We start from the raw sequence: 24,132 nt of genomic DNA, 5'->3' as shown, positions 1-24,132 counted from the left end.
GCGAGAGGCTATATGGAAGCACTTAGATGAAACTGCTGCATCAAAAGCTTCGAGCAATGAAGCTGTCATGGTTTAGCCACACTATAGTGCCTCATACATCTTCGAGATAAGTAAAGTACCATCCGCGTTAGTGGCTGTACTCCTAATCTCAATATCCTAAACATATAAATCTCAAGAGTAATGAAACGAATAAAGTTCCTTTATTGGGGGCCGAAGCCTTCTTATTCATCATCTCGATGCTCAACTCCTAGTCCTTCTGATTGTTGTCGGTTACCCGGTCCTATTAGATTCAAGATGTTGGCTCCAATGGTGGTTTTATACACAAAAGATTATCACAGACCAAGAAAAAAAAGTGATAATGTCTCTTTCGAGCCTACTGTAGTTCAAATTCATAAAGAAGTTGGTTAGTTCTCCGTGGCCACCTTAGTTAATGTTGCACTTCCAAGGTATATATGTCTTATCACAATACCTGAATTTGGTTTTACTTGTTTTTGAATTTCTAGTTTTAGTAACTGCAGGTTGATTTATTTGTATGTATGCCTCGAGTAACTTTCATTCCTTCGCCAATGAACCAGTACTCAGACTATTTGGCATGAATTTATGCCATAAATATTATTTCGATGTTCGAAAAATATTAGCCGAACTTTGTTTTGTTACCTGTATATATAGTCTTCCATTCATTCTGTATCAGTTCTGAGTAGCATAAGATTGCATATGGTCCTGTAGTTTATGTAGTTAAAAGTCTTTCTAGCTTACTAAAATATTGTTATGATTGCTTCTCTTGACTAATTATGAAAGCGAAACAAGTAAACATACTACTTTTCTTGTTCTATATTTCATACGAATTACTTCTTTCATGATACTACAGATTCCCAGCATTTTCTTCCGGGACAGAAGCGGATCAGAGGATCATTTGTTTCTGTGAAAGATTTGTTATGAATGGATTTGACAGGATATGATGCCAAAGTGTTTATCCCACACAACTCCTCTTTTGCTTCGACTCGTTGCATCTTTATATACCCATTGTCTCCTCAGTCTGAGCCCCAAGAGTTTTTAACGATCCAATACTTGACTCCTTCACTCGTCTCTCCATATCCGACAATCGTTACTCCGTGGTCCAGGTTTGTTCCACATGGGCCGATAAATACCCCCTGCATATTGATCCAAATTAAATAATTTTTTCGATATGTTATCTTTCGTAGTTCATACCTTTTTCATCCTTTTAGCTATCCAAATGGAGCTAGTGTTATTTAATAGGCTTAGAAATGCAATGAAGCTTACTTTCAAGTAGAACTGAAAGTAAAGTCCCCCAGCTTCTATTGCCACTGAAACAGGCTGATTTGCTACAGCCTTCATCAGAGCATCATCACTGTTAGCTGCTACATCTTCATAACTATCTATAGTAACTGATGTGGCGTTAAAATACCACATTGAGATCACTTAACTTGGATGAGTTAGTTCGTTTCGGGTTTTATTTCTAATAATTTATGTATTTTTCTTGTTAGGAAGCTTATTTGGAGTTTGGCATTACATTCGGAATAAAACGAAGCAATTCGTCACATTTTCATTTCATGTGGAAGAGACCGGAAGGAAAGAGCATCAGGGGTATTTTGGTCATTTTGAGAAAATCAGAGGTTAGATGAAAAGTGGAGTCAATGGTGAGTCCGACGGCGAAAACGGAAGTTGAATCGGAGTTCGGACGGAAAAATTAGGGAAGAAATAAGTCGAAGGTTATTTTGGTCTTTTCTGGAAATTAGTGGAAGTAGAGACAGAAGTTAAAGGCACTCCCTTGAGTTCTATATTAAAATCAAAGTCCAAGTACAAGCCCAAGAGTCTAAGAAAGAAGGAACATAAAGAGATTATATAAGCACCTCTCTTATGAAGACCAAGTCTATCTATGAAGACCAAGTCAAGGGTTTGGTCTTTAGAAAGAAAAAGAAAAATCAGACTTGGGACTAGGGGTGGGAAAAAGATCCGGAAGACCGCTATCCGACCCGTTCGACCGAGATAGAAAATGTCCATGGACACCCGATGGTCATAACGGTCAGTGTCCGACCGGCCCCGAAAGAATTGGCGGACGGTCACGGTCAAAATTCTATGTCGAAAGACCGACCGCTGACCGACCGGTACGAGTGACCGAATAGGTTGACCGACTAAACTGTCCTCATTTTTAGAAGTTGACCGTTGAATTTTAAAGACATATGAATATATGATGATCGTTGGCTATAGTCATATAGTCCTCTGGAAGACCAAACATTAGTGCATGGCTTAATTATATCTTGTCAAATGATGATCAACTGTGTTTTTTCTTTTTTAGATTTACTTTTGATTTCTTGGGCTAAACATCTTCATTTGTAAGTAATTTTGTTTGTGGTAATAAAAATAAAGTTCTGAATTAAGTAAATTTGTTGGAAAGTCCGGACCGAGACCGTCCGGTGTCCGACTGGACCGGTAAAATAAGCGGTCTTGGACGGTCAATGGACAAAGAATTCTTGAGAGTGACCGTCCGAGTCCGCCCGAGTAAATAGGTGGTCGCCAACAGTTTATGTCCGAGTCGACCGGTTCGATGAAGTTAGAGTCCGATACCGACCGGTCCGGACCGATTCCCACCCCTACTTGGGACTTCATCTTCTGCATTAGGTTTTTAGGGTTTAGAGAGAGGAAAAGAAAGGAGACAGCCGCCGGCCATAGCTTTGGCCGGCCGGCACGGCAGCTCCTCCACAGCAGCTCGGGCCTCCACGAACAACCAAAGGAGCAGCTCGACTTTTCATCAACAGCAAGAGCTCGAGTGGGAATAGAGCTCGGTTGGACAGCAGCTTCACTATGGCAACAGGGAGCAGCTCGGCTGTTCTTTAAGGCATCTAGGGACATCATCAACACACGGGACAGTAGCTTGAGAGGAGTCTACAGCAGCAGCTCGGCTGTTCTTTAAGGCAGCTCGGGTTCACCATTAGATTTGCTCGGAACAGCACCCTTCTTGACCGGAGTTCACCATCTCTAGCCGGACTCGATTAGGATTATTCCGGCCATTATTTGGCCGGAAATTTTAGGGTTTATGCTTGAGTTACTCACTTGATAATTTCCCTTGTGTTTCCTTGCTGTTTTGGTGCTTAAATTTTAGAGAGAGGAAGCTTCAAGCAAGCTTTCATGGTGGTTTAGTGTTAAGAGGAAGAAGAAGACATATCTACTAAAGGGAACCCTGGTTTTACTAAGGGGACACCAAATCTGCATTGTTGAGGGGAAATCAGGACATCGCTAGGGGGAGATCGGTAGCACTTAATGAACCATTCATTCCGTCAATCCTAGCCTCGCACCATCATCGAAATAGGGAAATTTTCACCTTAACTCATGTCTTTCTTTATTATCTTCTCGTTTATTATTTGTTCCACCATGTCTAGCTAGCTTTTGTATTCGGATACTCGTGAAACATGTTTTGATGTGACAGATGAGTTTTAATGCTTTTAATGATGAAATCTTCCGGGTTTTTAGACCGTTCATGGACTAGAATCTGAGTTATACAAAGAGTTCGTTGACCAACCCAAGTAAATGGGTGAAGTTAACTAACTTTTCATGCTTATAGATTAGTAATAGTCACTATCGATTTTGTGGATCGAAGTATCCTCCTCACTTTATTCTTGCTCGACCATTTTTCCTAAATCTCTCTCACCTCTCACTTTTAGATTAGATCGTTTTATTTGTTTATTTATTATAAATCAATCAAAATCCCAATTATCATCTTTTCATTTTAGTCTGAGTTAGTGGTTGACACCTAGACCGGTGTGCTAGACTTTCTCGGTATTCTTATTTTGGGAATTTGGTCAAAACTCCCTAAGAAATTATGACTTTGGTTAAAAAGAATTCATCAAAGTTTTTTAGGCTTCACCTCCCTGATGGCAATTATGTAATTTTCAATTTCAGTAAAAAGATCAACCTAACCCTAGTCTAAGAAAATACCTTGCAAACACCTTGCACTGCCTTGCAAACACCTTGCACTGCCTTGCAAAGCCTTGCAAACACCTTGCAGAGCCTTGCAAACACCTTACATGGTTTTTGCAAACACCTTGGATAGCCTTGCAAACAAATTGCAGAGCCTTGCGACACCTTGCAGAGCCTTGCAAAAACTTTGCAGAGCCTTGCGAACACCTTGCATGACTTTTGCAAATACCTTGCACAACCTTGCGAACACCTTGCAGAGCCTTGCAAAGCTTTGCAAATACCTTGCAGAGCCTTGCAAACACCTTGCAGAGCCTTGCAAAGCTTTGCAAATACCTTGCAGAGCCTTGCAAACACCTTGCAGTGCCATGCAAATGGTTTGCAAATTAGTTTTTGAATTGATTTAACATGAAATTTGTTACAAATTATTATATTTTGTCTAATAGAATGTTGTATCGAAAAACTAGCTGAAACCCCTACAAATTCATAATAGTCATTTTATAAGCTCTAGCACCATCATTTTACATTTCTTCGAAAAACTTCCAAAGCTTTCATGAAATTCTCAATTTGAACATAAATACCAATTATGATTGTCCAAGAAAAAATATTTCTCATAGGCATTTCATCTAACAACTTTATAGCTATTTCAACCAATCTAAGTCTTGTATAACCAACTAACGTTGCATTCCAAGCAACAACATCTCTTTCAAGCATTTTATCAAACACATTGCTTGCATCAACTATACTTTCACAACTTCCATATAAATCCAAAAAATAAGATTGAACATAAACATCAAAACTAACAAATTGTCATCCATCATTCATAACTCAATGAAAATAAAGCAATGAAGAAGTTGAATTATACCTTGAAACACTATCAATTTCTCCTTCCATTGAAAGTATATAAAACTTTCTCTCTCTAGAATTTAGAACCAAAAACTAAATCAAACCCCTTAAAAGACTCTTCAAACAACAAGCAAATAGATTAAATCACCAAAACCTAAAAACATCAACCTATCTTATAACCAAAATCGATTCAAACCCCAGAAATTTTAATCGGCGTCGACAATCCAACTCGGTTCGGTCAATGAGAAAAACTCAAATTCCTGATTTATTAGTTAGATTATTACTAGGTATTTCTAATTGAATGAAGGGTATTTTTGACTCTTAAAAAGTTGGTGCCTTTAAAAATGTCCTTCAAGCCTATTTTTATAACTTACTTGGGGCCTAGCTAGTTAAAAAGATGGGTTGTCTTTTTAACAAAAAAATACTAGAAATTGGGCCTCCGGCCCAATTTCCTCTTCTTATTACCTTCCTATCTTCGTGGATCGATCCCGGTCTTACCGGGTTATTACTTGACGCCCGTATACTTGCGGGTGGAGACCTTTTAGGGCAACCTTCTAGGCCCATGATCTCACAATGCTCAAGGAACTAACAAACAAGCTATCAATGCAAATCAAAACTTATCCAACCAATCACACACAAGTAAGAAAGAAAGAGATAGAATACGATACTAGCGGATGCTCCTCTCGTTTCGTTCCTCCTTCCGACTCCTTTCTGATTCTTTTGTTCCCCTTCGCTCCTATGTTCCTGTTCTTGGACTTTTCTCTTAAAGTGGTACCTGAAAAAAGAAAAGATAAGAAACTACGAAAATAAAGAAAGAAAAACGTCTAAGTTAACAAATAACACTAAACTAATGAACAAAACAAGCAAACAATATCCGAATTACTAAACCTATCCCCGGCAGCGGCGCCAAAAACTTGATGGGCCTAGAAGGTTACCCTAAAAGGTCTCCACCAATGATCGATTAAGTTCTCTTAGAAAAGTCTACTCTTCACCTATCTAATACTCACATGGCTAGTACACAGACAACTTCAAGACTCGAAATTCATGGAAAAACCTTTAGCAAAAGCATAGTACATCCAACCAGACTCTATAACTATTAACAAGCAAAAACAACTAGACTCACGTTTCTAGTGCAAAAATTCAAAAGGGTTCAAAATTTTTAATTTTTGGACTCGAAACGTGAGTCTAGTTGTTTTTGCTTGTTAATAGTTATAGAGTCTGGTTGGTTGTACTATGCTTTTGCTAAAGGTTTTTCCATGAATTTCGAGTCTTGAAGTTGTCTGTGCACTAGCCATGTGAGTATTAGATAGGTGAAGAGTAGACTTTTCTAAGAGAACTTAATCGATCATTGGTGGAGACCTTTTAGGGTAACCTTCTAGGCCCATCAAGTTTTTGGCGCCGCTGCCGGGGATAGGTTTAGTAATTCGGATATTGTTTGTTTGCTTGTTTTGTTCATTAGTTTAGTGTTATTTGTTAACTTAGACGTTTTTCTTTCTTTATTTTTGTAGTTTCTTATCTTTTCTTTTTTCAGGTACCACTTTAAGAGAAAAGCCCAAAAACAGGAACATAGGAGCGAAGGGGAACAAAAGAATCAGAAAGGAATCGGAAGGAGGAACGAAACGAGAGGAGCATCCGCTAGTATCGTATTCTATCTCTTTCTTTCTTACTTGTGTGTGATTGGTTGGATAAGTTTTGATTTGCATTGATAGCTTGTTTGTTAGTTCCTTGAGCATTGTGAGATCATGGCACGTTATTCTAACGGTTGGCCATTCCATGTTGATGATGATGATCTTGATCTGAGGAGTTCCATCACTACCTGACTTGGTATGACCTTCGGGGAATACCAGCAGATGAGTAGAAACGAGCATGACCGACCTGGTATGACATTTGGGGATTATCAACGAATGTCTAGAAACGGTCCGATTAGTGAGTGGAGTATACCAGAACCTGATCGATCTCGTATGACATTAGGATAATACCGACAAATGTATAGAGATGGTCAAATTAGTGATGGATATGGTCTGACACCGAATATGTATGAGAGACCTTATAGTCCACACTATTTAGAGACCAATGATTTTAGAGGCAGGTATGATCCTAATATGTACGATGAGAGTTATGATCAACAGTCTTCATTGAATTACACTAGTGAGCCTTATTATGAGGAGACTCTTGAAGAGTCCACGAGTCGTCTTAGAGAGATGATGTCACAATTTGCGACTCAAACGACGCAGGAGATTGAGTCATTGACTCAACAGGTAAAGGAGCTTAAGTCACAGTTATTCGTCGACGAGGAAGGAGTTTCACCGCCCCAAACTCAAGAGGGTACTAGGTACGATGACGAGGGTAATATGTCTAACCCTAGTACTAAGTTAAATGTCGATGAATTTACTGATAGTACCTTAGAGCCTGAACGGTCTGATGGCCTTGTTGTCTTGTTTCCTCCACCAGTGTCGTCTCACCATGATAGGACTACATTAGACGTTGATGTTCAGGGTGATGGCTCTACGAGCAAGTTTGAGGATGACATGATTATGAACTATCCGATTTTTGACACTTGTAAGGAGTCAGTGTTAGATGCAATTCTAGGAAGGCCTGGTATTATAACTGACTGCGAGGCTCCAGATGTCTTTGAGGATATTGATGACGTAGTAGTTAGAGACATGTTGGATAGTTTGTCAGACTATTTACCTAAGGAAACCATGGACCTTGACTTGGTCCCCGAGCATATTGCCTTACCCTTAGAGTCTAGTTCGACTTTCCACATGATCTCAAACTCGGTTGTTGATCCCTTTTGGGACATTTCAGACGTCTTTCCAAAGACATCTATGGACGTAGTGGATATTATGTCCACTAAGCTTCCAGATGATTTTTTGCCTTCGACTGATATTTTGACTCTTCATATGTATGTCGATCCTTTTGATGATTTCTTTGTTGTCGTTCCTTCTATTTATGCCTACTTAGTGGACTGTGCACCCACTAAGTTTGGGGATGGCTTGTTTTCTTCTATCGTCTCATGTGCACTTCATATTCTTTATCTTTTTGTGAGACGATTAGCACCGGCATATAGCTTTCTTTGTGTTGACCCCCAAAATTTCCGTCTCTTATTGTATGATCTTTGACTGATTGAGATGAGTCTTGATGTTTGTGGGTATCATCTCTGGAAACCCCCCACGAGACAGAACTCGTGCTCTTGCGAAAGCAAGAGAATCAACGGCTAATTGCATAGCTCAATGCAATCGTGTTTACCCGCGTTAGTGGTCATTTTTATGGTCATGATCTTATGCGCTTCATTCTCATATTTCTTGTTGATCATAGGAGCATTTCTTACTTGTTTTGCTTCTGAGGCATAGTTTGTTCCAAGTTTGGGGATGGCGACGAGCTCGACATCAACTTGGAACCTGTTCATACACGAGTCTTGGTAGTAGTATCTTTTATCTCCTCCGGCTATGGTAATATCTTTCTATTCTTCTCTTTAAATTAATATGTCTTATCTTTTGGTGAGTATATGGTTGAAACATTGAGGACAATGTTAATTTAAAGTTTGGGGATGGGGTATGACTTTTAGCCATGACCATGGGGTTTCAAAAGACAAGAAGGTTCGATAAATTCGACCAAATTTGAAAATTTTTGGGTAGATTTGATATGACTTTAGTGGTATTCTTAAGTATGTTGATGCATGTGTTTCAGTTTTGGTGAATGTTATGCATGTTCTTAGTCTTTTTCATGAATGTCGAGTCCTTTAGCGTTTGTTGTTTGATCATGTGAGTAGCATCCTAAGGAAGAAGAAACATTTCTGAGGGACCTATACTAGTCATTAGTGGAGACTTAAACCCATGTGAGATATCTGAGCCTTTATATTGTTTTCGAGTGTACTCTTCTGCGCTAACTCTGAGTAGAATGAAGAGCTACTCAACCTCGTAACTTTTAAAAGAGCTTAGACGATCTCATGAGCTCAACTTTCTTAGCCACTAGGAGTGACATCAGGATAGCGACCTTACTCTTGTAGTCCATGAAACCCGATAATAGTGTCAACTTTAGGTAGACGGATACTCAACCATCTATTCATCATTTTACTCTCGAGAATGAAGACATGATAGTTGTAAAAAGAAGAATGTTAAACAAAGTGAGAATGAAGAAAAAGTTGTTTGTTGAGAATACCAGTGTTAGTGTTCTTGTTTTGTTATGAAAAAAAAATGAAAAAAAAAGAAAAAAAAAAGAAAAAAAAATTGAGTTTATGGGTTATTTGTGTTTTTTATGTGTAATTGTTGTGAGAATAAAGTATTCAAAGCAAAAAGCTAAGTTTAGAAGTTGTTTGAACGTTCTTTTTATTGAAGGAGTCGACATTCTCGGGATTTCACTAATTTCATCTCATTACTTGTATCCGTTGACCTTTAAGAAGCATTGTTAGAGGGTATAGTGGGTGAGAAGGGTGAGTGAACTTCCCCATTCCATTTTAGTGGTTATTTTCATTCTTTAGAGATCATTTTGTTTTAAAACTTGTTATCCTCATTTGTTTTGTATGTGTTGAGTTTCACTTTATTCCATGCTCACACATTAGAGTGAACCGTTATTATCTACTTTTGAGTGATTTCATGTTTAAGAGTGTATGACCGTGAGACTAAAGTCGAGGCGAAATGTACTAAGATAGGAATCGAGGTTTTGCAACTTTGGACTTAGATGATGCTCATTATGATTAGACGCTCACATTTTCGGATGAGACTACTAGTGAGGAGACTTTTAGCATATATATGCGTTTATCGATTTGGTTCGTTTGTTTAGCATGCTTGAGTGTGTCATTAGTTGTCATTATCTTATTTACATCGATGTTGAAATCTTTTATCTCTTTGAAACTGGAATTTTGTGGGTATATTCACTGGAAACCCTCACAAGACGACACTCGTCCACTAGGGGTAACTTAGGTGTTTAACGGCTTGTTGCATACGCTAAATGCAACCGGGATTCCTCCGAAAGTGAGTTAGGATTTTACTTTATTGTTTTGTTTTGTTTATTTGCTCGAGGACTAGCAAATTCTAAGTTTGGGGATGTTTGATGTGGCGTTAAAATACCACATTGAGATCACTTAACTTGGATGAGTTAGTTCGTTTCGGGTTTTATTTCTAATAATTTATGTATTTTTCTTGTTAGGAAGCTTATTTGGAGTTTGGCATTACATTCGGAATAAAACGAAGCAATTCGTCACATTTTCATTTCATGTGGAAGAGACCGGAAGGAAAGAGCATCAGGGGTATTTTGGTCATTTTGAGAAAATCAGAGGTTAGATGAAAAGTGGAGTCAATGGTGAGTCCGACGGCGAAAACGGAAGTCAGATCGGAGTCCGGATGACAAAGTTAGACCAGGTCAAAGTCCGAGTCAAATCAGTTGACTAAAAGTCAACATATACTATCAGAGACACGTGGCGTGCAAGCTGAAGGTGAGGGTGAATATTTCGGTATATTGGTGGTCACGCAGGTTGTATTCGGGATAACTTCTAAGACACTCACTCCGTGTAACCCGGCGCAAGTTACTTCAATACTCCTGTGCTCGCGATGCCAGATCCAACGGCTATCGTTAGTCTGCGTCATGTGGCTTCACCGGATGGATAATTGCAACTTATTAAACTGTACCGAGATGCATCCTAGCGTAATCACTTTAACAATTTGGAAGTTCCAGATTTTCTCCTTCTCTCTCTCGTCTCTATCTAATGAAACTGTTCAAAACAGATTATAGAGAGAGAGACCCGAGTAGAGAGGGATGGAAGGAGAGAGATGACCGAGATTGGAGCAAGATTTGGGAGTTGGGATTCGATTTGTTTGGGCTATAAAAGAGAAAGAGATTGGGAAAGAAAGGATTATCACGGTTTTGAAGAAGAACAAGAGAGAGAGAGAGAGAAACCGAGAGCTAACAGTTTTAGTTTCTCTTGAATTTTTTGATTATCCTTTTGTTCCCTCTGCTTCTTAGTGAGAGAGAGAGAGATTAAAGAGGAAGAGAGAAAGTTAGAGAGAGAGACAGAGAGATATTGTAGAGAGAGAGAGAGAGACTCGGTTGTAAAAACTAAAGTCATCTTTATTTTATTTTCGATTTTCTCTTTCTTTTTGTTTCCTGTTTCTTAGTGAGAGAGAAGTAGATAACATAGAGAAAGAGATTAGAGTAAGAGATAAAGAGAGAAACAGGAGGTTAGAGTGAGAAAGAAGATTGAAGAAGATGAGAAAATAAATTTCCCAGAGGGAAACCATTTCCGGGAAGATGATGGGCCTAAAAAGTTTCCTAAATAGGTCACCACCCGCAAGTATACGGGCGTCAAGTGATAATTCCGGTAAGACCGGTTCGTTCCTCAGAGACTAAGTCAATCTATTCTGACTCCTATAACTAATTTGGATTTACTTTGGTGTAAGATGTTTAGGTGGGAAAAATAATGAATAATTCCAAAATAACGGGAAAATAAAGTGTAAGGAGAAGTTTTATGTGGAGAAAGTCTAGGGTTTCAAAATCTACCTAAATATGCGTAAATTATTGCCTAATTAGTGACAACTCGATCTTCTATAACTCAAGGAGAGACAAATCTATCATCCTCGGAAAATACAACTTTCTTAGAATAAAATATAATGTTTTGATTTCAAAAATAAATATTCAAGTGATAATCTAACTATTAACTATCAAATCCTAAGCATGAGACAATAAAGACACTTAGTCTAAACATGAATCATCAAAATATAAGTATAGTTAATGAAAGACATATCATGAATTTAAATAAGAAAAATCAATTTATCATTTAAAAGTACTTCGAAGATATTAGGTATGAGTTGAAAAAGTCCGACATTTACGCGATACTAAGGTTTCATCCTAACCCTAGATTAGATAAATTAGCTACTCATCACTAAAGAGATCATAATCATGGTGAGAGAGATAAAAATTAATAACATTAAAGAAAGAAAAAGATTCAGAGAAGAAAACACATTTTTTCGCTTTTTTTTTTTCCTTCTGCGCAGCCAAACAGAACCTTAGGGAAAATTATTTTCTCATCTTCCCGGAAACGATTTCCAGGTGAGAAAATAATTTTCCTTCTCTGGTTTCTCTTTCCTTCTCTGTCTAAACTTTCTTTCTCTTTCTAAATTTTCTCTTCCTCTCTCTAACCAAACCAGCAACACTCTCTTTCTCTCTCTAACAGTAATGATAAAGAAAGAAGAAGAAAAAGATGAGATTAGTGGAGTTTATAAATAATTCAATCTCTTTCTCTCTCTACAAACAATAGCTTTCTCTGTCTCTTATTTCAATATAAACCTCTCTCTGTCACTAAGAGAAGAATAAAGAAGAAGAAGAAACAGAAAAGACTTCCAAACTCTCTCTCTCTCTCTCTAGCTCTAGCTCTTGGTTTCTCTCTATTCTTTTCTCTCTCTAAACCGAGAGTTAATGTTCTCTCCCTCTAAACTTCTGTCTCTGTTGTGTCTTTAGCCGTGGAGAGATGATTCTGGTTCCTGAAACTCTTTTTTTTTTTTATAGCCGAGAGCCTTCCAAGCTCTTATGAACACCCTCCCTCTTCAACCGAAACCTCTCTCTCTTTCTACTGTTTCCATCTTCGAAAATTCCTTCCAACAATACCCAACTCTTCTTTCTATCTTTAAACTATATTTCCCACATTCTCCCTCTTTAAATTTTGTAGAAAAAGAAAGAATCCTCTCTGTTCACGTTAGAGAGGGAGAGAATAAATCCTAAGAATTTGGAAGGCAATTGTGGACTGCTGATTAGAGATTGATTCGCTGTCTCTCGGAGTATTCGAAGAAATTACAACGTGCTTCATGTTGATCCGTGTGTCTCATTAAATGAACTTGGCCGCTGGATCCGACGGATGCACGAGAGGGGTACAATAGCTTTCGTGAGCAGATACACCAGATCATGTCCTCTAAAAGATCTCAAAGTACAAACGTCTCTGACCGAAGAGAGCCCACTCTAAATCTGAACCGCAAATCTTTTTCCCGTTTGCGCCACGTGTCACTGAAAGAGTTGTGTTGACCTTTGCCCGACTAATTTTTTACTCGAACTTTGACAAGTTATATTTGTCTCATCGAAACTCCGATTGGACTCCTGTTTTCTCCTACGGATTCGTCATGGATCTTCTCATCCGAGCACCAACATTGGTTAAGATTTCCAGGACCAGCAAATGACCATGATGCCCCTAGCATGTCTTTCTCCCAATTTTAGCTGCTTTTCGAGCTCAATTCCGTAGAAGATACCTGGACAAAAGAAACACACAATTCCTTAGAGTACTTGCTCGAATTGGACTAACTAGCTCTAGTTAAGAGATTCAGATGGGACATTTTCATGTCTCATCAGAAGACGAGAAAATCGTTTTCCCAGAGGGTGCGTTTGGCAGATTTCCAGGAAAAACAGACGGAAATCAACTCCTTAAGGCTCTGTTTGGTGAGAAAATCACAGAAAAGATAAGTTTCTTTCTTCTTTTTCTTATATTAATTCAAATATTTATCGTTTCTAGCATAAGTAGCTAAATCTTTTATATCTAGGGTTTTAGATGAAGTCATAATAATTATTTTCTCGATAATTTATTAAAGTTTTTACCATTTTAACGATAAAATCTTCCGGGTTTTTAGACCGTTCATGGACTAAAACCTGAGTTAAATAAAGAACTCTCTAATTAGATCAAAATTAAATTGTCGTTAGAATTATTAGGAAGACGGATTCGAAAACCCTAGGTTCCCTTTTTTCTGAATACCGACTTATTTCTTTATTTATTTTTGAGTTTTATATTTTATTTTTATTTTACCACCATCAAACCAATTTTAAATCTCAATAGTTTTAAGGTTAGAATTTAGTTTAACTTAGTCTCTGAGGAACGAACCGGTCTTACCGGAACTATCACTTGACGCCCGTATACTTGCGGGTGGTGACCTTTTAGGGTAACCTTTTAGGCCCATCAAGTTTTTGGCACCGCTGCCGGGGACTTAGTTTAAATTTAATCTAATTTTATTTCTATTTTTGGTAAGTTTATATTTTTGGACACTTTTACTTGCTTTTCCGTTTTTGGTGTAGAAAAACACTAAGGAGCAAAGGAGAAGGCGCAACAAGGAGAGGAGCTTAAGAAGAAGAATTTACATTTTTTGTTATTTTTTATTTTATTTGGTGAGAGAGAGAATTTCTTTTTATTTTTGGTTTTAAAGTTTTGACCCTAAATTGGAGGGCTTAATTAAATTGTAACCGAAAACCAAAACGAAGCCTCGGGTCGGAACATTCGCGGGTCATCTACAAAGGTCATCGCCCGTCTTGAACGGGAGGTAAATTTCTTGAACACCCACGAATCTCCTGTCAGTGGGTATTGGTGTGAATTAGGGGTGAACATTTATTATCCGAACCGACCAATCCAAACCCATCCAAACGGATTTGGGCGGTTCGGGAACCGATCCAAAAGTGTTTCGGATTGGTTCGGCTAGTAAAACCTCAAAACCGAAGCCTTCGGATCGGTTAATGGATGAGGTTGTCGGATAACCGAAGCAACCGAACCAAACCGGTATTTAAAACTTTTAAACTTTTAATATTATAAATATATAAATATTTATGATTGGGTGATGGATGGATGGCTAAGATTTAATCCCTGACTTTGTACATCAAAACTTTTATACATCAGAACAAACACAAAAATAAATATAAAACAAACAAACCCTAGCTTTTTGCTCTCCCTCCCATTCGATCAAGACCACCATCTCCCTGAATTTGTTAATGGAAATTATGAAAGAGAGAGAGATTTGGTTCGGTTATCCAACCGAGCCAAACCGGCCATGTAGATTTCGGTTGGATAACCGAACCGATCCACCGATGGTTTGGCTCGGTTAGAACTTTACAATAACCGAGACTTTCGGTTCGGTCTATGGATAAGCCGAAAAAATCGGTTATCCAACCGATGAACAGCCCTAGTGTGAATTCGTGTGCCTAATTGCTTTGATCGAACTGTTAGTGTAATCATTCTAGTAAGGGCACTAACTCAGTTACAAGTTAAGAAACGGATTTCATCACCGTTCTCTTGCCCACATAGGTAACAACATTCACGAACCCAAACCTCACTTAAAAAGCTAAAATATTATTTAGACATCAGCCCCTAAGGTATCGAGCTCATAAGACCCTTCAAAAACAACTCGGGAAATTGACTTTTATCTAGGCATTCTCAGAGGAAAGTTTGTAAACAATTCTTGTCAAAAAGGCCGCCTCGAGAAGAGGAAACGTTTGTCGAAGGAAGACGGCTGTCACAATGTTCATCGTTGGTTGTCTTCCTGGAGAATTGTTTATTGACTACTCTGATCGAGTAACCTTTACAACAGTCAAAGTTCAAGTGTTGTGGCGAAGTAGGAGCTGTCTAGCTTTTTAGGTGAATCTGACAAACCTGTCTATTGTCTAGATTTTGTTTAGGTTGCTTGGTGGAGTCAAACTGATTGTGTTTGCTTTCCTATAGGTTCCTCGTAGTGATTATTTGGTTCGAATATCCTTGGTCGTTGGGCTCTAGTTTATGCCCAATAGATATCGTGATAAGAGAGGTCGTTTCATCAGTAGAGAAGCACATTTAAGTAATCATTTAGCGAGTCTCTCTTTGAGTGACACTATGGGTGAAAATCTAAACCAAACCAGGGATCGAAATCAGCCTATGACACTCAGGGATTACTTGAATCCCACTAGAACGTGTCAACCGTCATGCATACAGTTACCCCAATGCACGACTCAATTCGAGTTGAAACCGAGCACTATTCAAATGCTCCCTGTTTTCCGTGGGGTTGAGAACGAGAATCCCTACTACCATGTTAGGGATTTCGAAGAAATCTGTGGGACTATGAATTTCCCCAATATGCCTGACGAAATATTGAGACTTAGGTTGTTCCCTTTCTCACTGAAGGAGAAAGCAAAATCTTGGTTGTATGCCTTACAACCCCATTCCATTACTACATGGGAAGAATTGAGCAGTGCATTCCTTCTGAAATTCTTCCCGAAACACAAAACTACCTCTTTAAGGCAAAGTCTTAACAGTTTTGTGCAGCAAGAAGGAGAATCTCTTTATAAATATCTTGAGAGATTTAATGAAATCTTACTACAGTGTCCACACCATGGTTTTGAAAAAATCAGATTAGTCCAGATTCTCTATGACGGACTAGATTACCCAACTACATCCATGGTAGAATCATTCTGTAGTGGCGGGTTCATCAGTAAAACCGCCGATGAGTGTATGGCATTTCTAGAAGAGTTGGCTGAGAAATCCCAGCAATGGGAAACTTCTAGAGGACCTCCTACTAGGGCTAATCCTACTCCGAATAAAGTTGGCATCTATAGAGTTGATGAGTCAGACCTTAAACTCGCCGCCATGACGAGAAGGATAGAAGCCCTAGAACTTGGTCAGCCTAAAGCATTCAGGGAGGATCCCACTCAAGTCATGAGTGTTGGAAATGAATCCATCTCTTATCCGTGCTCGGTCTGTGGAGACCCATCTCATACTAGAAATAAGTGTACCCTATTTTTTGTCCCTGATGAAAAAGAGCATGCTAATGCTCTTTATCTAAACTCTAGGCAAGATAACCGTCAGAAATATGATCCATATTCGAACACTTATAATCCGGGTTGGAGAAATCACCCCAATTTTTCTTGGTCAAAGGGTCAGGGTCAGATTAGTAGTTCAATGAACCCTCCTGGGTTTAATGCTCCTAGGAATCCTTATGCTCAAAACCAGGGTCAATCTAGTACCCAATACCCTTCTCAGAACAAAGAGTCTTTAGAGGAAACCATGAAGCAGCTAGCTAAGGCCCAAATGGAGTTTGCACAACAGACCAACCAGACTATATCTAGTCTAAGAACCGAGGTAGGCCAACTTACAAAAGCCCTTAGGCAGAGAGAGCAGGGTATATTTCCTAGTCAACCAGAGCCAAACCCGAAGGGTAAAATGTCTATGGACCAGGCCAATGCAGTAACCACCCTTAGAAATGGTAGGGCAATTGACAATAAGGTAGGAGTTCCCGAAGATAGTGAACCAAACTCTGAACCACCAACCTTACCAACTAGTACCCCTAGTAAAGAGCCTGTGAAGGCTCCTGAGTCTGAAAACCTGCCCATTGTGCCTGAGCCATATGTTCCTAGAGCCCCTTATCCTCCGCGTCTGGTAGAACCTAAGAAGAAGTCTCAGTTTGAGGAGATAATGGAAATGTTCAAACAGGTTAGTATTAACATTCCATTATTAGATGCCATTAAACAGATCCCATCTTTCGCTAAGTTTCTTAAAGACATATGTACTAGAAAGCGTAAGATGAACGTGCATAAGAAAGTCTTCTTGACTAATCAAGTGAGTTCTATTATCCAACAAACCCTTCCATCTAAGTACAAAGACCCAGGAAGTCCTACATTACCATGCACCATAGGGGAACATGAGATCGAACGAGCATTATTAGATCTAGGTGCTAGTGTTAACCTCCTTCCTTACTCGGTGTACTTACAATTAGGTTTAGGAGAAATAAAACCCACTCCTGTAGTTCTCCAGTTGGCGGATCGGTCTATTAGACGACCACGTGGAATAGTGGAAGATGTTTTAATAAAAGTTGGTGAATTCATCTTTCCTGTAGATTTCATCATCTTGGATACCGACCCAGTTCGTGATACCCAAAGTCAGATTCCCGTCATTTTAGGACGACCATTCTTAGCTACATCTGATGCTGTCATATATTGTAGGAGTGGACTCTTAAAATTGTCTTTTGGAAACATGACTGTAGAGATGAACATCTATAAAGCTGGACTTTTTCCAGATGATGTTGAGGATTTTACCGAGTTGAATCTGATAGATATGTTTGTTCAGGATTCTTTACCTGAAACTTTATCCGAGGATCCCTTAGAAACACTGTTGGCTCATTTTGGCTTAGACTTTGATGAGGAGGGAAGTATCAATGAGGTAAATGCTTTGCTGGATTCTACCCCATTACTGGATACTGATAAGTGGAAAGCGAAAGTTGAACCCCTCATTTTGTCAAAGCCAATTGACTCGTCAACTTTAGAGACAAATCAACTATCATCAACCAATGAGTCCAGTGGTCCGTCTATCCCAGAGTTGTCTACATCCACAGACAAACCACCTTCCTTAGAATTGAAACCCTTGCCTGACAACTTAAAGTATTCATTTCTAGGCCCATCTGAAACTCTACCTGTCATTATTGCTTCTGAGTTAGAAAAAGAACAGGAGAGTAGACTGTTAGATGTCCTTAGAAACCACAAAGAGGCCTTAGGGTGGTCAATATCAGATTTAAAGGGTATAAGTCCTTCTGTTTGCATGCACCATATCTATCTAGAGGAAGATGTTAAACCGTCAAGGGAAATGCAACGTAGACTTAACCCTCACATGAAGGAGGTAGTTAGAGCTGAAGTCCTGAAATTATTAGGTGCGGGTATCATATACCCTATTTCAGATAGTACTTGGGTCAGTCCTGTTCAAACTGTACCCAAGAAGTCAGGCATTACTGTAGTTAAGAACGAGTCAAATGAGTTAATACCCACCAGGATGACCACTAGGTGGCGTGTTTGTGTTGACTACAGGAAATTGAACGCGGTCACGAGGAAAGACCATTTTCCTCTTCCTTTCATTGATCAGATGTTAGAGAGACTAGCTGGGCATAGCTACTACTGTTTCCTAGATGGCTATTCTGGCTATAATCAGATCCCAATAGCCCCTGAAGACCAAGAGAAAACCACTTTTACCTGTCCATTTGGAACTTATGCTTATCGTCGGATGCCTTTTGGGTTGTGTAATGCACCCGCCACTTTTCAAAGATGTATGATGAGCATATTTTCAGATATGGTAGAGAGGTTTCTTGAGGTCTTTATGGATGATTTTTCAGTCTTTGGCTCATCATTCGATCAATGTCTGCATCACCTCACACTCGTGTTGGTTCGATGCAAAGAGAAGAACTTAGTTCTTAATTGGGAGAAATGTCACTTTATGGTTCGCTCAGGAATAGTCTTAGGGCATGTCATTTCTGAAAAGGGCATTGAAGTAGATAAAGTAAAAGTAGAGTTGATAAAAAGCCTCCCAGTCCCTAAAACGGTCAAAGATATTCGATCGTTCTTAGGACATGCTGGATTTTATCGACGGTTTATCAAAGATTTCAGCAAGATATCTAGACCTCTTTGTAATCTTTTGGCAAAAGAGAACAAATTTGTCTTTGACGGTCCTTGCTTAGAAGCCTTTGAAAAACTTAAACTTATGCTTACTTCTGCCCCTATTGTTCAACCTCCCAACTGGAGTACTCCATTTGAGATCATGTGTGATGCATCTGATTATGCCATTGGAGTCGTGTTAGGTCAACGTGAGAATAAACTTCTTCACGTTATATACTATGCCAGTAAGACGTTGAATGATGCACAGCTAAACTACTCTACCACTGAAAAAGAGTGTTAGCTGTAGTGTATGCCTTAGAGAAGTTCAGATCATATCTCGTTGGGTCTAAGGTCATTATATTCTCTGATCATGCTGCATTAAAATATCTCCTTTCTAAAAAGGATGCAAAACCTAGGCTGATTAGATGGATACTACTGCTACAGGAATTTGACATAGAGATTCGGGACAAAAAGGGTTCCGAAAATTTAGTAGCGGACCACTTGTCTAGACTTGTAGTCGAGTCTGTCAAAGACAAGTTACCCATGAGAGAGAGCTTTCCTGATGAGCAACTCTTTAGTGTCTCCCGATTACCTTGGTTTGCTGATATAGTGAACTATCTTGCTACTGGTCAAATACCCAAACACCGGACCAAGCAAGATCGTGATAAATTTTTATCCGAGGTAAAACGGTTCTTCTGGGACGACCCATACTTGTTTAAGTATCGTCCCGACCAGATCATTAGGAGATGTGTTCCTGATGAGGAACAATTGAAAATCATCTCCTTTTGTCATGATCATGCATGTGGAGGGCATTTTAGTAGTAAAAAGACGGCTGCCAAAATTCTGCAATGTGGTTTTTACTGGCCGTCTATATTTAAGGATACCCATGCATATTGTTTGGCATGTGAACGATGCCAAAAGTTGGGAAGCATTTCACGTAGGAACATGATGCCCCTTAATCCTATTTTGGTAGTTGAAGTCTTCGATGTGTGGGGCATCGATTTCATGGGTCCCTTCCCAAATTCATTTGGAAATCTGTACATCCTAGTGGCAGTTGACTATGTGTCTAAGTGGATAGAGGCGGTTGCTTGCAAAACGAATGATCACAAAGTTGTGATCACTTTCTTGAAGGAAAACATACTTTCACGTTTTGGTACACCGCGGGCAATTATTAGTGATGGGGGCACACACTTTTGTAATAGGCAGTTTGAGCTTTTGATGAATAAATATGGTATTACCCATAAAGTGTCTACCCCATATCATCCACAGACTAGTGGTCAAGTCGAGGTGTCGAATAGGGAGATTAAACGCATTCTGGAAAAAACGGTTAACACCATTAGGAAGGATTGGTCTTTACGACTAACCGATGCACTATGGGCTTACCGTACAGCGTTTAAGACCCCTATTGGAATGTCTCCATATAGACTAGTGTATGGCAGAGCATGCCACTTACCCGTTGAGTTAGAGCACAGAGCATATTGGGCTATCAAGCAATTGAATTTTTCGCTTGACAAGGTGGGTAGAGAGAGAAAGTTGCAACTCAATGAGTTGGAGGAGTTGAGAAATGATGCATATGAGAGTGCTAGGTTATATAAACATAAGATGAAAATGTTGCATGATAAAATTATTTTAAGAAAAACATTTTCACCGGGTCAGAAAGTTTTATTATATAACACACGTTTGCATTTATTTCCTGGTAAACTCCGTTCTAGATGGTCAGGGCCTTTCACGGTCAAGTTTGTGTATCCTTATGGTGTGGTCGACATTGAAGACAGAAATGGTAGTGTGTCCAAAGTGAATGGACAACGGCTGAAACCATTTTTAGAGATGTTGACCGATATGGAGGACGTTCCTATCGAAGATCCTGTCTATCAAAATTGATCCGCTATGATCAGTTTCGTCTGGCTGAAGACGTTAAACTTAGCGCTTTCTGGGAGGCAACCCATGCATAGGACTTCTGAATCTGGTAACATCTTTCCCTAATCCTGTTATTTTGCATAGTCTTCAGAACATTGAGGACAATGTTCGGTTTAAGTTTGGGGATGGGGATTGAATTTTTAATTTTTAGTCCTTATTTCAAAAATTTTGAACCCTTTTGAATTTTTAATTTTTGGACTAGAAACGTGAGTCTAGTTGTTTTTGCTTGTTAATAGTTATAGAGTCTGGTTGGTTGTACTATGCTTTTGCTAAAGGTTTTTCCATGAATTTCGAGTCTTGAAGTTGTCTGTGCACTAGCCATGTGAGTATTAGATAGGTGAAGAGTAAACTTTTCTAAGAGAACTTAATCGATCATTGGTGGAGACCTTTTAGGGTAACCTTCTAGGCCCATCAGTAACAACGGCCGAGTTTTTCTGCAGAAAAAATATACAGTATTAGTATAGTAGAGTTCTGTCACAGGGTTTGCAAATCTATCTATAGATGTACCTTTTTGAGATTGCATTCATTGTCGCTGGCAGTGTAAGGGTAATCGACTTCCGTGCTAATTCCTCAATTTTCAACTATGAACTGGAAGACGTAGTCCATGAGTCCTCCATCACATCCTTGATCAACTTTCTTATCACAGTCGACGAGCTCTTGCTCAGACAGTGATACCAGCTTCCCAGATCTGATCTTGTTTATTCCTTCAACAGCTGCAACAGTAGAGAAGGCCCAGCAACTCCCTATAGTCCCACATAGAAACAATAAGCTATTCTTTAAGTTTGCACTGTTCACTGAAAATCTGAGATAGCTCCATTAATTTCACTTACCACATGGTCCTTGATCTTTGACATCAGTGACTGCTCCTATCTCCCTCCAATCGACTGAGCCGAGCAATGACCCAACAATGTTTTCGTACATATGTCTTTGATTATATCTTCGTTTGTTTTTCGATTCAAGTACTTTCTCAGGTAATCCTGCTGCATAAGTTGCTCGAAATTCTTCGTTAGACAGATCCGCAAACTTATTAAGACCAAGACTGAAACTCATACCGTTCCTTTTGTTACCTTGATGGATAAAACGAGCGTTGTTCTTAAAAGTATCGAATCTCTTCATCAATATATTCTCATGTTGAAAATCTAGATTGTTGTTCCGAAAGTTATGATCATGGGGTCGATGAACTGAAAGCCATTTCTTGTACAAAGCAAGGAGATCTGTCTCGGACTTTACGTCCTCGTTTGTGACCTCAAGAACAGTTTGGGGATTATTGGGTTGAGAAGAGGTAGGAGGAAGATGAAGAAGGGATAAGATGGTTAAGAAGATGAATATCACCATGGCTGTGTAGTGATAATGCAAGTGACAGAGAGGTAGGAGGTGTGTTTATATTGGTTTGAAAGATTGTTTTGAGTTAGGGCTTTTGTTTTATGAGTAAAGCAAAAGAAGGGGGTGAGATTAGTTTAAGATAGCTTGTAGAATTTAGGTAGTTTGGTTTTGATTCAGTTGGCTTCTATAACCCAATTTTAACTTTGTTTGCAACTTACATGAATTAATGATGGCCGCGGCTTTGGGGAATAAAGGAAATTCTCCGTGGAATAAATTCTCGAGGGAATCTAGATTTTTTTTAAAGTTCTCCGGGGAATAAATTTTTATAGGAATACATAATACATTTTTTTGAAAGTTCTCCTCCATCTCATCACCTCTCTCAACCACCTAACCTTCTCGCCACCTCATCATCTTCTCCGGCGAAGGTCGCCGGCCGGAAATTTCCTCTCTCTAAATTTTTTTTCCTCTCTCTCTAAATATTTTTTTTCCAAAATCCCTCTTCTCTCTCTCTCTAGATCTGGTGAACCAGATCTGGTTCACCAGATCTAGATGGTCTATGAACAGACCTTGTTGAAGGTCTGTTCACAGACCATTAAAGGTCTGCAATCAGGCCGTTGAAGGTCTGCAAACAGACCTTGTTGAAGGTCTGCAAACATACCTTGTTGAAGGTCTGTTTGCAGACCACTAAAGGTTTGTGAACAGACCATCTAGATCTGGTGAACCAGATCTAGAGAGAGAGAGGAGGGATTTTGAAAAAAAACAAAAAAAAAATTTAGAGAGAGACAGAGGAGAGAGGAAAAAGATTTTTTTTTATGTTTGAAGGTCGCCGGCCGGAAAATTGGCCGGCCGGCGACCTACCCGGAGAAGATGATGAAGTGGCGAGAAGGTTAGGTGGCAGAGAGAGGTGATGAGATGGAGGAGCCTTTTTTTTATAGTATCTTCTAAAATTAGAAGCCCCTTAGCAATGAAAAGAAGAATAAAAAGTCAATCTTATTTGACTAGTTTTAAGCAAAGTCTTTATTCCCCAGAGAATTTTCTTTATTCCCCAAAGCCGCGGCCTTAATGATAAAGACATTGCAAATTATAGTTTACATCTGTCTCTCTCTCTCTCAAGCACCCAAGTCCCACCTTACCTTACACCCTTCTTGATGGTTGAATGTTTATCTTTTGGAAATACATTAATACAAAAAATTCTCACAGAAATTCACATCATTTTAATCCACATAAATAGAGACTTTTGTAGGCGGAGTGGTACAATCTCCGGTTTGTTAAGAGTAAAGGAAGCAAACAGAGAAGTTTTGTAGGGGGAAGTTACACCCTTAGGGTTTGGTTGGATAAATAGAGAAAATAGAGAAAACATATTTCCCGATCTGCAACCTTATGGGCTTTTGCGGTAGCTCGCAATAGGTGCTTTTGCTCTAGCTCACCTGTTGTATTTTCTCTAAATTTGGATAAAACGAACATTTGTCTGCGTCGAAATTAAGTGAATGTTAAGGAGGGAAGCAGTGGCGGACCCAGAAAAGTTTCACTGTGGGGGCACTTTTGGTTATAATAAGTTGTAAAACATCTAAAAATCTTGACGTGACATCAGAGCGAACGATCTCTATACACTACCGTATTATAAGCCAACCCAACTACTATTGATATACAAGTTGTGTCGATTTTAACCAATACAAGTATGTAGTGTTATACACATTCAAATTATATAAAGAAGTTAAAGAAACATAGATGGCAGCCTCATTTTAGAAAAATAACTAGATAACACTAGTCAGAAAATAACATTAGTCTTTTATGGGATAAGGATGATGCAGAGAAAAATAACTCTAGCAACGTTTATGAAAGTGGGCAATGAATTTACAAAGAAAAATGACCAAAAGAATAAATTATCTTTTAATAAGAGGGTCAAAATAGAATAATAGAGGGCTAACAGGAGAGCTAATAAATAATAGGGGGCATATAGGACTTTACCTATAAAGAAATAAAAGGAAAGGT

General features: G+C 39.0%; 2 pseudogenes; one reads left to right on the top strand and one right to left on the bottom strand.

Moving 5' to 3' along the window:
• Nucleotides 1-854: 854 nt before the first annotated feature.
• Nucleotides 855-22,173, bottom strand: LOC147544466 (thiol protease SEN102-like; annotated as a pseudogene).
• LOC147544467 (uncharacterized) lies at nt 15,383-18,347 on the top strand (annotated as a pseudogene).
• Nucleotides 22,174-24,132: the final 1,959 nt, after the last annotated feature.

Source organism: Eschscholzia californica, unplaced genomic scaffold, assembly GCF_041429995.1.
Source record: "Eschscholzia californica isolate CP2 unplaced genomic scaffold, dmEscCali1.0.p SCAF_4, whole genome shotgun sequence".
NCBI classification, from domain to species: Eukaryota; Viridiplantae; Streptophyta; class Magnoliopsida; order Ranunculales; family Papaveraceae; genus Eschscholzia; species Eschscholzia californica.
Note: the sequence above shows the minus strand (reverse complement) of the source record. Positions and strands in the feature narration are given on the sequence as shown.